The sequence below is a fragment of the Conger conger genome, chromosome 16 (genome assembly GCF_963514075.1).
Source record: "Conger conger chromosome 16, fConCon1.1, whole genome shotgun sequence".
Classification (NCBI taxonomy): Eukaryota; Metazoa; Chordata; class Actinopteri; order Anguilliformes; family Congridae; genus Conger; species Conger conger.
Genome location: NC_083775.1, coordinates 20,340,279 through 20,356,242, shown reverse-complemented (window position 1 = coordinate 20,356,242; position 15,964 = coordinate 20,340,279). Strand labels below are relative to the sequence as shown.

Here is a 15,964-nt window from a genome sequence, read left to right as displayed (position 1 = left end):
CAGGCTTTAATGAGAGGGCAGTTCCACAAACAGGAAATGATCGAAATCCAGGCAGACGGGTAGACGGGTAGATACGGGGTAATCAGAAGAGTAATCGAAAACTCAGGCAGAGTTCCAAAAACCTGTCCAAACAAGTAAAGGTACAAATACAAGAATACAGAACAGAGTCGAAAAACCAGGCAGAGATCACTCACAAACAAACAGATGGGGAAACCAGAATCAGGAACTACAGCCTAGAACCAGGATAGGGAACAGAATCACGGAGAAGACGAACTTGCAATGAACAAATGAAACAGGCAGGTATATGTAGAACAGATAACGAGGGGAAATAATGCTCGACCTTAGTCCTCCCTCCTGATTTCCCCCGCCCCTCCTTTCTGATATCCCTATCCTTGTCTAACCCCCCCTAAAAAAAAAAAAATGATTAAAAAAAAGGGCGATGACGACTATGTTTAGAACAGCATTCCATGTGTGTTTTCCTAGTTCTGGATGTGATGCTTTGACTTATGGTAGAACCTATGCACTTGTAAGTCGCTTTGGATTAAAAGCGTCTGCCAAATGATAAAAATGTAAATGTAAAAAATGTAAAAATAACAATCAGATGTGCACGATAACAAACAAGTGAAAACAGGTGAAACGAATGAATGGGAATAAATGGGGAGACATAAAAAAAACTACGTAAAGCACAGAGGGTAATAAGGAACGAAAACGCTCAGAACTTAAACAGATACAGAAAAACACAGAACCTGACAAGTGCTAGCGCTAGTAAAAAAAAATATGAGTAGGTTAACTGTAATGATATGTTGCTTTTAATCGTTTTTTTCCATCGCAGAATGAGCGTATGTTTGTTTTCATTAAAACAATTGCAGTAAAGAAACGGGGAATTAAAGACTGCCAAGAAAGAGAAAATCATCTGCAACTTCGGGGACAAACACGAACCATACACTTAATTACGCTTCTGGGAGAAATAAAAGATATACTGGAACCACCCACACGATGTTCCCATTCTATCCCGGCAATAGTCAAGCTCATGGCAGCATTACATCTCGCATTTAATTCAAACAACACTAGCCGCCACGGACATTTTGTCCTGCACTGGATACGCTTTTACGTGGCAACAACACTTGAGTTAAAATTAAATACTATTCAGTCTCCTGCTGCTGTAGCTTATCCACTTAGAGGTTGGTGCCTAGTGTGTTCAGATATACTCTTCTGCTTACCACTGTTGTAATGTGTGGCTATTTGCGTTACTATCGCCTTCCTGTCAGCTTTGACCAGTCTGGCCCCTCTCCTCTGACCTCTCTCATTAGCAACGTATTTATGCCCGGATGTTTTTAGTTTCTCTGTAAACTCTAGAGACTGTTGTGCATATAAATCCCAGGAGACCAGACGTTTCTGAGATACTCAAACCTCCCTGTCAGAAAAACAGCTGAACCTCTTGACCACTTCTGCATGCTTTTATGGATTTAGTTGCTGCCACATGATTGGCTGATTAAATATTTGCATTAACAAGCCGGTGTACAGGTCTACCTAATAGTGGCCACTGAGTGCCGATAACAGACTTACAATCCAACACAACCACTCTTGCCACCCGCAAATACAGCAACTAATTTAAGGACTGATGTCAAAATGGCACATTTTTCAATGCAGAGCATGTAAAACCAATTTGACAGAGCTATAATGGCTTACCCCAAGTTACTTACTTTCATTCGCACAAAACGTCAACTCCAAAAGCAAACCGACCACGAGTAGTAATCTACAGGTTCTCGGTTCCATATTCAGAAATCTGTTGTTGGTCCTCTCAAAGGGAACATAAAACCAGCCAGTGCTCGTCCAGACTGAGCCGCTTACGATAACAGGAAAGGGAAATTCGGCTATCTCAGAAATCTCATTAAAATCGCTTTCCAAAAGACACACACCCTGTTTGGCATATTATTTCCGAGGACAGTGCGATTTTTTCCGAGAAGTTAACCCGACGATGGAGTACAATGGAGCGAGATGGCAAAAACAATGATATGGGGAGGTATGTGCAGAGATTTTGGTGCCGACATTATGTCCGTTTTCCAAAACAGTTTGTGTAGACGTGACGTTACATATTCGAGTCTGTTGTGTTGCCTTTTATTTGTTGCTGCTTTGTGTTACATTTTTCGAAAAGTCTTATAGTGTAACGTTTCCATGTGTTGCATTCGGTCGCCTTGAGGATCAGAGCCGATACAGCAGGTGGCAAAATTGCGATATGTTATCAAAGGGAATAATGCATAATTGCAGTTCATTCTGGCCTGTGAACTAGAATGAGAACTAGAATGTTTTCCGAATGTATGCAAAGCTGTACAAAAGTACGATATACTGTATATGATGGCTCTGGAATAACTGTCTGCAGTATCAAAATCGCAATTAATTTCACATAAAATTTTAACATTTAATGCTGTGTCCCTTCCCTTTAAATGTATATATTATAATGTATAATTTCGAATTTTTAATAAAAGTACATGTACATGGGCACGGCCAATGGCAATGCCAGCTACAATGTTCTTATAATAATTTTTTAAAAATCATATTGGCGCGGTGGAGCAACAGGCTAAGATTGCGCCACCGCCAAGACTTGCGATTGTAAATTTATGCTTACTGTATCACGGTGTATTGCACCCGTAGACCTCTGACAGTAAATCACTCGCCTCCGCGTGGTAGTTCATTCATGTCAAGAACAGTCGTAGCTAATGTTGGTCTTCTTGGGTCCCTGAGCCGCCATCACGGCCCTGGGAGTCGATGCACGGAGCGATGTGATTGGATAAGCAGCTCTCCTTCTTGGTGAAGAAGGCCATGTCGTTGGCATGATTTTTCTTCAGCTACAGCCATGTTGGCCCCTTCAGTGCTAACTTTGCAAACTTGGTCATGCGATGCACAAAGGGGCAGCGCATGCATACACACTCGTAGTCACTTCTGTTCAACTCAGTTTTAAGTGACTTTGACCAGGCTCCCTTGTAAACAAGATTCTATATATCAGTGGGATTTTCTGGCAAAAAAAAAAAAAAAAATTGAAATGATTTAAATAGCTTTTTAGAGACACAGGCCCATATTCAATCGACATTTGTCCTAAGCCTATTTCACAGCAACACTTCAAAATCTCAGTTTGGAGAATTTTAGTTATTGCTGAACCTTTAATTGACAGAGAGACAAACAGGCACTTCACAGGAAATGAGGAAAAGGGGACATTTTTTTATACATGGAGCATTTTGTTCTTGTATATGTGCAGAAATATCCAGTGTGTGTGTGTTTGTGTGTGTGTAAAACACATCTAATATCTCCTCTCTGAGACCGTGGGAATTTGGTTTGGGAAGATATTTGTTTAAAGTGTTTATATTTGCTTATAGTTTTTTTTTTATTATTATAAATTGATTTGACATGGTGCAGCAGCATGTTCTGACTGACAGACAAGCTTCAAGGTTTTGAATGTACATATGAATCCAAAAAGAAGTGGGAATCCAAAAAGAAGTGTCCAAATCATTTATTTATTGAGACTACTTATTTATTTAGGTTCCTATTGTATAATATGGTATTGGTATAGGGCTGGTATATTGATATATTGGTGTGGAGCGGCCTGTAGTGGTTAAGGTAAATGACTGGGACAGGCAAGGTTGGTGGTTCAAATCCCAGGGTAGCTACAATAAGATCGTACAAGATCGTATGGACCAAGTCTAAATTATGAATAAGAAATCTACCAAAGGTAGATAACTAATCTAAATTATTATTCAAATGGAGTCAGATATAAAGAACGTAGATTTATTGGCCCTATTGTGGAGATTCTTGGTCAGCCGGGACCAGTAGAAAGCGGAAGGCAGAGTGGTACTAGTTCACTCCCTAATCAAGAATGACACAATACCACACCAATGCAAAAAAGCCTTCCAAATAAGGACATTTTAACATTGGTGAACTGGTAAAGCAACCCGCCAAATACATGCACACACACACACATATACACACACGTATTGTTGAAGCTGGCATTTTAATTTTTTTTAAAGATATTTTTTAGGCCTTTTTCATCTTTTTATTGGACAGTATAGTATAGAGAGACAGGAAGAATGGGAGCGAAAGAGAGGGAAAGACAACAAATGTCAGACGGTCGGATTCGAACCGCCGCCGTCGCGGCTCGCAATGAGCATGCAGTCAGTGCTCTACAGGCGGGAGTGTGTCTATGTTCCCACAGCTCTATGTTCAGTTGACTTCACACTCAGCAGGCTGCTTGCATGGGACCTGAAGAAATCCAGTGTATGTTCGTGCAATTTAGACACAGTACACATTCAATTATCTATAAGTTTTTAATGAACAAGCAAACAAGCGAAATAAGAAAAAAAAAATACACTATTTATGCAGTTCACTTAAAACTGGAAAGGGCTCTACATCAGTACTTTTCAACCTTTTATGTGCCAGGAACAGGCATCTGCAAGTGCTGTCCTTTGAGGACTATTTTGACATCTAAATATATAAAGTTCAGTTTACACGATCAATAATAAACATTTAATTTTGAAAAAAAATTAAATCTTAGAAATGTGGGAACATAGGGCTGTGGGAACATAGGGATGACCCCCTACAGGCTGCGCCACCGAGACACCCTAAAGCTGGCATTTTAAGAGTAACTTTGATAAGCTAAGAAGATGTTTTATTATAGTCATTTACTACCCAACATTAGCTATGAAACTGGGTTGTGGATGTTAGCTAGCTACTGAAATATCCCCACCTGTCGAAGGAAAACTTGAACTATTGCTAGTTCAGTCCCTCATTTTCATCACTCTTGACCAACAGGGATTCTATGGTAATTTCTGGCAGATCCTGGTGTAAATGCACATGCAGACATCATGTGGGCATGAAGATACTCACAGTCATTGCAGACAACTGATCGCAGCACCAACAAGAGCCAAAGAAGCTGCTCAGATCTCATAATCTCCACCTGAAGGCTGAAGGCTAATGATCTGCTTCTGTACTAGTAGGGTCGTTCTGATGGTTCAGTCTGAGAATGAGCTCTGACAGTGGTGTTTCTTGAAAGCATAGATCACGGTGGTACTCTCAGAAGGTTCAGTTAGTACTGCTTGATAAACACATGCCTTTTGAGGAACATGGAGCGGAAATCTGTTGTCACAGGAAACCAATTCTGGTGATGATAGTTATTTTCAGAGAGGCATAACCTTCTGTGTTTCCCCTTTTGCCACATGCTTCATCATCTCACTGTGAATTAACATATCTTCTCTTTTCACATCATAGAACATTTTCCACAGAACAAATGGAAAAAAAATCTACATAAAACCAAAACACTTTAATGAGCTGAATGCAGCATTTTTATTTTGATACAATCCCTATGAATGTATATTACACTGGACTGTTTTCAATTTACATTTGTCCTTTACTTTCAATTGAATACAACACTTTTTATTCTGAAGTTAGAATAGTTATAATTCAAGTTAGTTTTTCAAGTTAATTATTACTGACCTATGCTATTTCTTACTTTTACTTTAGTTTCCACAAAATCAAGGGGAAAAAAATAGGTTTGACTATGTTGAAGTTTGATCAATAAAATAAAATAAAATAAAAAAATATGTAAAGATGACACACACAAGACATAGAGCTATAGTAGCTTGTGAAAGCAAGTATTTTACAAAATACCGTCAAAACCTCTCGTATGCGGCCTGTACCCGAGCAACAGCCATGCCTTGCCCCTTATCTGGGTTGTGCTAAGGTCTTCTCAGGGATAGGAAATGATATGTACGATCCTCTGCACGATGATTTACAGCTCCTCTAAAAGGAGTCTTTTGCCTTTAAATTAAGTCCCTGTTCCACATAAAATTCCAGTCAGTCAGTATGGACAAGTCTGTCTGCCCGCATGCGTGCACTGCACCAACTGTCAGTATGCCCAATACAACTTCTCACAGGCTTTGGTTAGCGATAAGGCTCATTTCTTATCATTGTACTTCATTCATGCTTTTCAACATCACACTTTTTCAAAAAGCCACAACTCACCCACAGGTATCCGTCACTCCTTTACAGGCACTGCCAAAAGCTGATGGACCACGGGTAACGCCCTCACAGTCTTTTATGAAAAAAGGTGACTGCTTACCTGTATCTTAGTTGTGCACTGGTCCTATTCAGGGAAGAACACTGTGTCACCATCAGCCGTCAGCAGTCCCGCTTCAGAAGATTGGATCCCGGGTTTCGGCACCAAATGTTGAGGAAATATTTTTTTGTCGCTTTTCCTCCTCGTACCTTTTATGTGAGTTGTATTGGCAGCAATGATGTTGAAGAAATATTCAGAGTCAGCAGTTGCTCATTACAAATCTTTAGTTTAAAATAAAACAGATTAATCTTGGGAGTCTGTGTGCTCTGTGCAGGAAGCTTCCAGAGACCAGAGAATTCCAAAGTAACAGTAGGAAGTATCCTAGTCTTTATACATTATAGCTAACCAATCAATTGTCATATAACATCACATTGTCTCTCTTAACCCACCTTAATATTTTCTGTCACTCAATGAAAGCTGAGCTGTGTTAACCTTTCGCCTCTATAATGATGCAGGCAAATTGGGGTGGTGATCACTAACTCAAAACATTTCTCTGCAAAGACACATATAGCTTGACCGGCATCACTTAGTCAAAACAGGTCGTATCCAATGCCATGGCTTTTTAAACACCTGATTAAGTGTTCTCTGCACTGTACTTTGCAGCTCAATGTGTTTGAACAGACATACAGTTCTAATGGCTCATGCTGACTGATTCACTTATTCTCAATTCTAACCATTTCGCAGTTTTCATAAAAGCATTTAAATCAAACTTCATCATTACTCTAAACATTCCTGGTTTTCAATAAGAGCATTTTGATCAAACTTCAACATTCCCCCTTTGAGACCACTAGGTCTCTCATTCTTGAGAGTTAACTTTAACGTTATCACTCTTTTATTAATTATTTTAGCATCCCCAAATTCATTACCATCAATCATTTCATCTATCAATTACATTAATAATTTTATATATCAATCATAGTTTTTAAATAAGCATAAGTGAAATATGAGAATAACATCAGTTCTTGTACTGTGATCTTCAAATCCGTTGGCATCAGTTGGATTGTTGGCCTGAGGAGAAGTTACTAGCACATCACTCAGCCATTGCAATCAGGCCTATTTATTTATTGATACCTCTATGTGTCAGTGCATCTAATCTATCAAAGGCCTTCAAATGTCAGGAGGTTGTTTCCCATCCTGTGTTTTAGTCCACATCGTCCATGTGTCTCTATGTGCTGCATCACATGTTTGTGTGGTTTTGTGTTTTATGACAATACTTACTCATAATCATAATTGAAGCAGTGCCTTTTATCATCGTCACATTCACTTGGATTTTCAGGATCAGTGTTATCGATAATTATAGCATTATTATATTATTTTATTTGAGGCTACAGATTATTTATATATAAAATTATTAATAATGTCTGTCGTCACAAGAATCGGGATTCACTTTCCTAGGTTTGAAACATCCTTTGGAACATGTTCTTCAAACAGCTCAGGACACAAGGCATTATGCAAAATAAAATTGTGAGTATCACTAAGACTGGTGCTATTAAACTCCCTAACCTAGGGCCTACACTACCAAACCATTTTTTTTTTGAAAATCTAAGGGATCCCAGTCTGTGTTGATCCCAGATCCCTTTGCTGTCCCATTTTCCTGGTGTCATTTTCTTAATTGATTCTTAATTGACAATGTGTGTTAACATAAAGACAATGACATGATTATTTTTAATCCCTTTTACTATTAGACCACTTTCTGAATTAAGTGCTTACTAGGAGTCTTTCTCTCTCCCAGCAGACAGACATCCTTTGACCTTAATGTCTCTGCTGAGGGGTAGCTAGCACATTCCGGTCTTACAGCAAGGTCAACAAGGGGTAATCAGAAGACAAAATACTGATAAATGTTAGTGGCCAGCTTCATGTTACATTACATTACATTAATGCCATTTGGCAGACACTCTTATCCAGAGCGACGTACAGTTGATTAGACTAAGCAGGAGACAACCCTCCCCTGGAGCAATGCAGGGTTAAGGGCCTTGCTCAAGGGCCTATGTCTGATTCAAATCAGATAGCTGGTAAGCTTTCTCACTTTGTGTTATTTCTTAGCAAATAAATACGAAAGTTAAACTCAAGTATAGCTATCATTGTTTTACTGTGGATCTGTTTCATCAGCCAATGCTCATATGTGAAATGTTAAAGAGGGCATTTTCCCTAACAAAGGCAAAGAATATTAGTGTAAGTAATCCAAGATGTCCTATCCCAAAACCCCATTTTAGAGTTCTGATCGTGGTTGGTTGGGTCTGAAGCAATGGGTTAAGTGTATCCATGGTGTGATTTCCCTGACTTTAACTGCTGTGGGTGTGGAAAATATCACCTGATAGGGCCCCACTTGTCTGGGGTGTTTCCACTTCTGCTTGAATATTTTTCACGTTTTAATGTTTTAATGTTCCGGATAATCCCCCCCCCCATGCAGAGCGGCACACACCATGAGCCAATCTGCATAGGAGTTGCAACAGGGAGTTTGGGGTACTTTGCCATGTACTTGTGGCGCCATATGTCAGTAACGGGATCCTTAGAGCAACCTCTGAATTTCCAGAGTTCTTGCTCAGTTGTGGAGGCAGTCTGCTGAACCTCCAGAAGTTCTTGCAAAGTAAATTCTTGTATTTCAATTGCAGGGGCCTGATTAGCAGGCCAAGATGGTAGGTCAGCAGCTCTTTTAGCTGCAGAATCCGCGTGCGCATTGCCCTGGGCAACAGGGTCTTGTTTTTTTTGTGTGTGCTGCACATTTGATCAAGGCTAGCTTTGATGGTAGTTTAATTGGCTTGAGTAAGGCAGAGATCTCTTTTTTATTTTTCACCGGTGTACCAGTAGCTGTTAAAAACCCACGACTGGCCCAAGTGGCCCTCCAAGAATATACCACCCCGCAAGCATAGGCCGAGTCACTATAGATGTTGACGGACTTCCTTTCTGCCAACTGGCAGGCTCTAGCCAGTGCTACTATCTCTGCCTGCTGGGCACTAGTTCCTGGAGCTAGAGCTGATTCCATTACAGTGTGGTAAGTAAAAGCGGCGTGTTGAGTGACAATGGCACATCCTGACTTCCTACAGCCACTGGGGTCAATAAATGATGAGCCGTCAACAAACAAAGTCATGTCTGGGGTACTGAGGAGGTTTGTAAACAGATCAGGTCTAGGGCTTGAGTCCTCTTCAACTGTGGCTTTGCAGTTGTGTGGTTCTCCATCGAGGGGAGTGGTCATGAGAGTGGCTGGGTTGACAACCAGGGAGTGATCGTGATGTGTGGTTGGGTCAACAAAACTTTGTAGCCAGAAACTCTTCGGTGGGTTAGAGCAGATTTTCCTCTGGACAGCATGGAGTCCACAGCGTGTGACACATGTAAGGAGAGCTCTGCTGTCTTGCTCGCATGCTTCTTTGGATGGGCTGCAGAGTAGGAGATCATCTACATACTGAATGAGTGTGCTCCCATCGGACGGAGCGAAATCGGAGAGATCTTGTCGGACAATTCGGTTGAACACACTTGGTGATTCCACGTATCCTTGTGGCAGCCTGGATTACGTGTATTGCTGCCTTCTGTAGGTGAAGGCAAAAAGGGCTTGGCATTATTCATGTAAGGGGATGGAGAAAAATGATGAGCACAAGTCTATGACAGTGTAATGGGTTGTTGAAGGTTGGATTTTTGTGAGTATTGTTGATGGGTCTGGTACAATAGGATAAAAGTATATTTTCCAGTTCCGGCCTTTAGTGGGCGCTCTTGCTTCTGCAAGGTTCCTGATGGGCCATGGATCCTTCTCCAAACAGCTGGCTGTCGCGTAGGTCATCACTCTGTAATGAACAGGCACTTTGCATGGAGGGATGTTGAATTCTGGAAGGGCTTCTGGTGTCCCTCTGGTGGGGAGGACAGGAGGTGCTCAGCTGGCCTGATAAGTCCCTTCACACTGAGTCATCCTTCCACCTGCAGGTCTCCTTCCATCTGTAATCCAGTGTCAGATGGCTCGCATCAAATTCAAAACATTGGTGCTAGCCTTCCAAGCAGTTAAGGGGTCTTCCCCAGCTTACCTACAAAAAATCATCAGACCCTACACCCCTGCCAGACCTCTTCGTTCAGCCTCCACAGGCCGCTTGGCACCTCCCCCTCTCCGAACCTCCACCTCACGCTCAGAACTACTGTCTGTTCTGGCTCCACGGTGGTGGAACGAACTCCCCGTTGAGGTCAGAACTGTAGAATCTCTTCCCACCTTCAAGCGCAAACTGAAGACGCACCTCTTCAAGCAGCACCTCTCCCCATCCCTCCCTACCTCCCTGTGAACCTTAATTGTTGTCTTTGTGATTTACTTTGTGTTTCAGTATTTTTAGTTGGCTAGGTAAGCAGTATTTGGATAGTTAAATTTGGTCACTTTTGCTTTGTTGTTTGTTTGTTTATTTGTTGTTTAAAAAAAAATAGGCCCTGGTCTTTATCTTTGTTGTACGGGTAGCAATTGAAATTGTACTTCCCTCTAGGGTCTTTCAGCGCACTTATCCCTGGTTATGGGTATGCACTTTGTTGTACGTCGCTCTGGATAAGAGCGTCTGCCAAATGCCAATAATGTAATGTAATGTAAAGATATATTTGCTTGATTTACCATCATTTGGACTCCCTCATTGTCAGGATACAATCTTCCAGTAGGGGGAGCTCCAGCATAAGGTGGTGGTCTCCCAAGACGGGCAGGGCCGCTTGGTTTTGCATCACAGAGAAGCTCCACCTTCGCGGGCACCCCTCTCTGCTTCTTCCTGGTAGCTTCAGTCCCTCCGCCAAGCCTGTTCTGACGCCTCTGCGACTCAGCTCTCCATTGCTTAAAATGTTGTCGGTACATTTTCAACTCATTTTTGTTCCCCCAGCCTGGTTTATTTTCCTTCTCGATCAACACAGCCTCAACGCTCTTCAAGCAATCAGGTTTAAATGTTCCAGTCTTATCTGGCCACACATTGTTGCAACCCTCCGTCCATTTTTTCCAAGTAGACATTGTTTTGTTATATTCAGTTTCAAAATGTTTGGACATATAGTCCAGGGGGGTCACAATCTTATCCGACATTTCTGAGCAGCCCATCAACATCACAAGATCAACCTTTCTTCGTTGTATTTGCTTTTCCCCAAAAACTGAATAAAAGAACCGAAAAAGAGATTTAAAAAAAAAGAAATGTTAATGGAACTTAATGTTTTCCAATTTCTTCTTATTATATATTTTTATTATATATGAGAACAACCACTTTGTTCTAGCTCTTGGAAGATTCACAATATTTTTTATTATATTTATTATATATATATATATATATATATATATATATATATATATAACCATTATTATATATGAGAACAACCAATTTTGATTTGATTTGATAATCTTTATTTTGAACTTACATATATTAAAACAAAATAAAACATAATGAAGGCCACAAACTATATTTAATGAAAAATAAAAAATAAAAAAAACAAAATAAATAAAAGTGCGATCATTTCTCATCCCGTGTCCAAAAAGGAGTAGGAAGAAGTAAAGACTTATTTACTCCTACCCCCTTATTTCATTAATCATAATTTCAATAATCAATTCCAAATGCGCTGTATGCTTACTATATATTATGATAGCTATATATAATTTATTTATACCTACATATACACACCTATTTGAATATTCTCATATATTTATATATACATACATACATACATACATACATACATTCATACACATACACACATGCCAACATGCATTCATGCATGCATACATACATCACATATACATGCATATACTATACATACATATTTACATATATAACCCGCATTCACGTTGGTGTATGTTACAAGCGTGAAGACTCTCTGATCACTGTATTGTTCACAAAAAAAGACATAATACTAAATTAAAAACAATCCTCTTTCCTCCACACTATAACCATTGAGAATGATGTTTTTATACAACCTCTTAAATTGTACAATATTAGTGCTCTTTTGGAGTTCCAAATCCAAACCATTCCATAGGTTGACCCCACCGATTGTAATCCACTGACTTCTCATAGTGGTATGTATAGGAAGTTGCTTTAACTTAAAATCCCCTCTTAAATTATAACCCCCCTCTCTCTCAAAAAACATCTTCTGTATATTCCCCGGAAGTAAATTATTTCTTGCTTTAAATATGATTTGAGCTGTTTTGAACCTGACCAAATCCATGAACTTCAATGTATTTAGCTGTACAAAAAGAGAGTTTGTGTGATCCTGGAAACCAACATTGTTCACAATCCTTATTGCTCTCTTTTGCAGTATGACCAGTGGTTGTAAGATACTTTTATATGTGTTACCCCAAATCTCCACACAATAACTTAGATATGGCAATATCATTGAACAATAGAGTATATACAAAGCCCTTTGATTTAGAATTTGTCTTGTTTTCCCCAGTATAGCAACATTTCTTGCCAGTTTAGCTCTTATATATGAAATATGGTGTTTCCAGCTGATTTTGTGGTCTAGAATCACACCTAGAAATTTAATTTGATATACTCTTTCTATTTTTATATTATCTATCATTACTGTTGCCTCTGTTTCAATTTTACGATGACCAAAAAACATTATCTTTGTTTTATTCAAATTTAATGACAGTTTGTTCCTGTCAAACCACCGTTTTAGTTTATTCATTTCTGAAGTGATCACCTTCAAAAGCTGCTGCAAATTGTCCCCAGAACAGAAAATATTTGTATCGTCAGCAAATAAAACAAATTTAAGAATGTCTGAAACTTTGCAGATGTCATTTATATAAATAATAAACAGTTTGGGTCCTAAAATGGAACCCTGAGGAACCCCACACTTGATGTCCATAAGTGTTGACTTACACTCACCCAACTTTACAAATTGCTGCCTGCCCAACAAATAGCTTCTTATCCAGTTCAGCGCTACCCCTCTAATACCATACCTTTCCAATTTATCTAATAATATATCATGATTTATAGTATCAAAGGCCTTTTTTAAGTCAATAAATATTCCTATAGCATATTTTTTGGTATCTATACAATTAGTGATCTCTTCCAATAATTCAATTAGTGCTAAAGATGTACTTCTATTTTGTCTGAAACCATATTGGCTCTCAGTCAACAGCTCGTGTTTATCAATAAATGCATCTAGCCTTACACTGAATACCTTTTCTAAAATTTTTGAAAACTGTGAAAGCAATGATACAGGCCTGTAATTTGTAAAGCTGTGTTTATCACCAGTTTTATATAACGGTATGACTTTAGCTACTTTCATTTCACTTGGGAATTTGCCAGCTTGGAAGGACAAGTTGCAGATGTGTGTTTATGGTTTTGATATTCCGTCAATGACTTTCTTGACTATTGTCATATCCATGTCATTACAGTCAGTTGACCTTTTGTTCTTGAAATTGCTTACAATGTCCACTACTTCTTTTTCTTCTACTGCTTTAAGAAACATTGAACTTGGATTTTTATCATAGTTATAGCCATCAAAACCTTCACTTGACTCTAAATTGATTTGGTTTGATAATTCCGGTCCCACATTGACAAAGAATTTATTAAAACCATTAACAACATCCTCCATATTTTTTAAAGTCTTATCATTTTCGACAAAGTGTGATGGGTAACTAGAACCTCTAAATCCATTTCGAATTATACTATTCAATACACTCCATAAACCTTTAATGTTGCTCTTATTATAATCCAATAATTTATTATAATAATCTTTCTTACATGTTCTCATAATATTAGTTAACTTATTTTTATATTTTTTATATTTATTTTCAGTCTCTATATTTCTATATTTTATGAATTGTCTGTATAATGTATTTTTCTTTTTACAAGCATTTTGCAATCCCTTAGTTAGCCATTGACTATCCTTGTAATTTTGTTTACTGTTGTATTTTTTAATCGGACAGTATGTGTCATATAATAACTGGAATACATTTAGAAAGGATTCATATGCTCTATCTATGTCTTCTATATTGTAAACCATTTCCCAATTTTGTTCTAATAATGCCTTTCTAAGTAGAGTCATAGATTCCTCATTTAGATCACGTTTATAGATGAATTTCTTGGCATCCTTGTCCTTCCTATTATTGCAGTCATAGACTACAAATACTGGCAAGTGGTCACTGATGTCGTTTACTAGGAGCCCACTCATTATATTGTCTTCCAGAACATTTGTCAGTATATTATCAATCAACGTGGCACTGTGTACTGTAATTCTGCTTGGTCTTGTGATCTTTGGATGTAAACCCAAACCGTATATTGTGTTGATGAAATCCTCTGTATTTTTATGATTATTTGGGTTCAGAAGGTCCACATTCATATCACCACAAATGAACATTATTTTTTGATTTGATATTGCAAACACTTTTTCCATCCAATCACTAAACAAGTCAATACTTGATCCAGGTGTTCTGTAAATACAACTAACTAATACATTTTTCTTTTTTTCCATACATATCTCTACTGTTATGCATTCTATTATATCATCAACAACTGCTGTCATACATTCCACCACTTTATAGTTGAGTCTATTATCCACATATAATGCCACACCACCTCTTGTCTTATTCTTTCTGCTCTTATAGTTCAAGTCATAACCATTCAATTGTAAGTCATCAACACCCTTCTCAGGGTTGATCCAGGTCTCTGATATTGCTATTATGTTGAATGGTTTCTTGAATTGCTCTAAGTATCTTTTAATGCTTTTGAAATTGGCGGACAGGCTTCTACTGTTAAAGTGGATGATTGAAAAGCTGTGATCCAACTTAATCTTTGTATTAAACTGTTCTTCTGAATAGTAGCTGCAGTTGTTGTTGATATTGTTAAAGAAATTGTTTTCAGGGTCAATGTCGTTTTCAATGTCCTGTGCTTTGTGTTCAGTATATTGAAATGTTTTTAAACGTTCGTCTAAGATTATTAGTTGGTCAATAATTTCACCCTTAGATGAATAGCTTTTGTCCTGATTTGTCATGATGTGTTGTGAAATCAATCAATTTGTTCTCTCCCTTGGGAAATTCACAATATTTAAAACACCCGGCAGTAATCACGCATATATTTACAAAGGATTCTCAAACCTTAAAGTAATGTAAAAAAATATGTAAAGATGACACACAAGACATAGAGCTATAGTAGCTTGTGAAAGCAAGTATTTTACAAAATACCGTCAAAACCTCTCGTATGTGGCCTGTACCCATGCAGCAGCCATGCCTTGCCCCTTATCTGGGTTGTGCTAAGGTCTTCTCAGGGATAGGAAGTGATATGTACGATCCTCTGCACGGTGATTTACGGGAGTCTAAAAGGAGTCTTTTGCCTTTAAATTAAGTCCCTGTTCCACATAAAATTCCAGTCAGTCAGTATGGACAAGTCTGTCTGCCCGCATGCGTGCACTGCACCAACCGTCAGTATGCCCAATACAACTTCTCACGGGTTTTGGTTAGCTTTAAGGCACATTTCTTATCATTGTACTTCATTCATGCTTTTCAACGTCACACTTTTTCAAAAAGCCACAACTCACCCACAGGTATCCGTCACTCCTTTACAGGCACTGCCAAAAGCTGATGGACCACGGGTAACGCCCTCACAGTCTTTTATGAAAAAAGGTGACTGCTTACCTGTATCTTAGTTGTGCACTGGTCCTATTCAGGGAAGAACACTGTGTCCCATCAGCCGTCAGCAGTCCCACTTCAGAAGATTGGATCCCGGGTTTCGGCACCAAATGTTGAGGAAATATTTTTTTGTCGCTTTTCCTCCTCGTCCCTTTTACGTGGGTGAAGTTGTATTGGCAACAATGATGTTGAAGAAATATTCAGAGTCAGCAGTTGCTCATTACAAATCTTTAGTTTAAAATAAAACAGATTAATCTTGGGAGTCTGTGTGCTCCGTGCAAGAAGCTTCCATAGACCAGAGA

At 38.8% G+C, this 15,964-nt stretch overlaps 1 protein-coding gene across 8 annotated transcripts in view; it reads right to left on the bottom strand.

Annotated features, from left to right (window-relative positions):
- The window catches only part of LOC133113988 (intercellular adhesion molecule 1-like), a 28,398-nt gene that overhangs the window by 2,631 nt on the left and 9,803 nt on the right, over positions 1-15,964 (bottom strand). For 6 of the 8 annotated variants that reach the window (XM_061223173.1, XM_061223174.1, XM_061223179.1 and 3 more), the window contains 3 exons: positions 15,669-15,813; positions 10,677-11,191; positions 6,107-10,027 (listed from right to left, as the gene is read on the bottom strand). The gene's annotated coding sequence lies outside the window, so the exon portion shown is untranslated. The remainder of the gene's footprint in view (positions 1-6,106; positions 10,028-10,676; positions 11,192-15,668; positions 15,814-15,964) is intronic. The other 2 variants (XM_061223176.1, XM_061223177.1) reach the window with 2 other exon arrangements.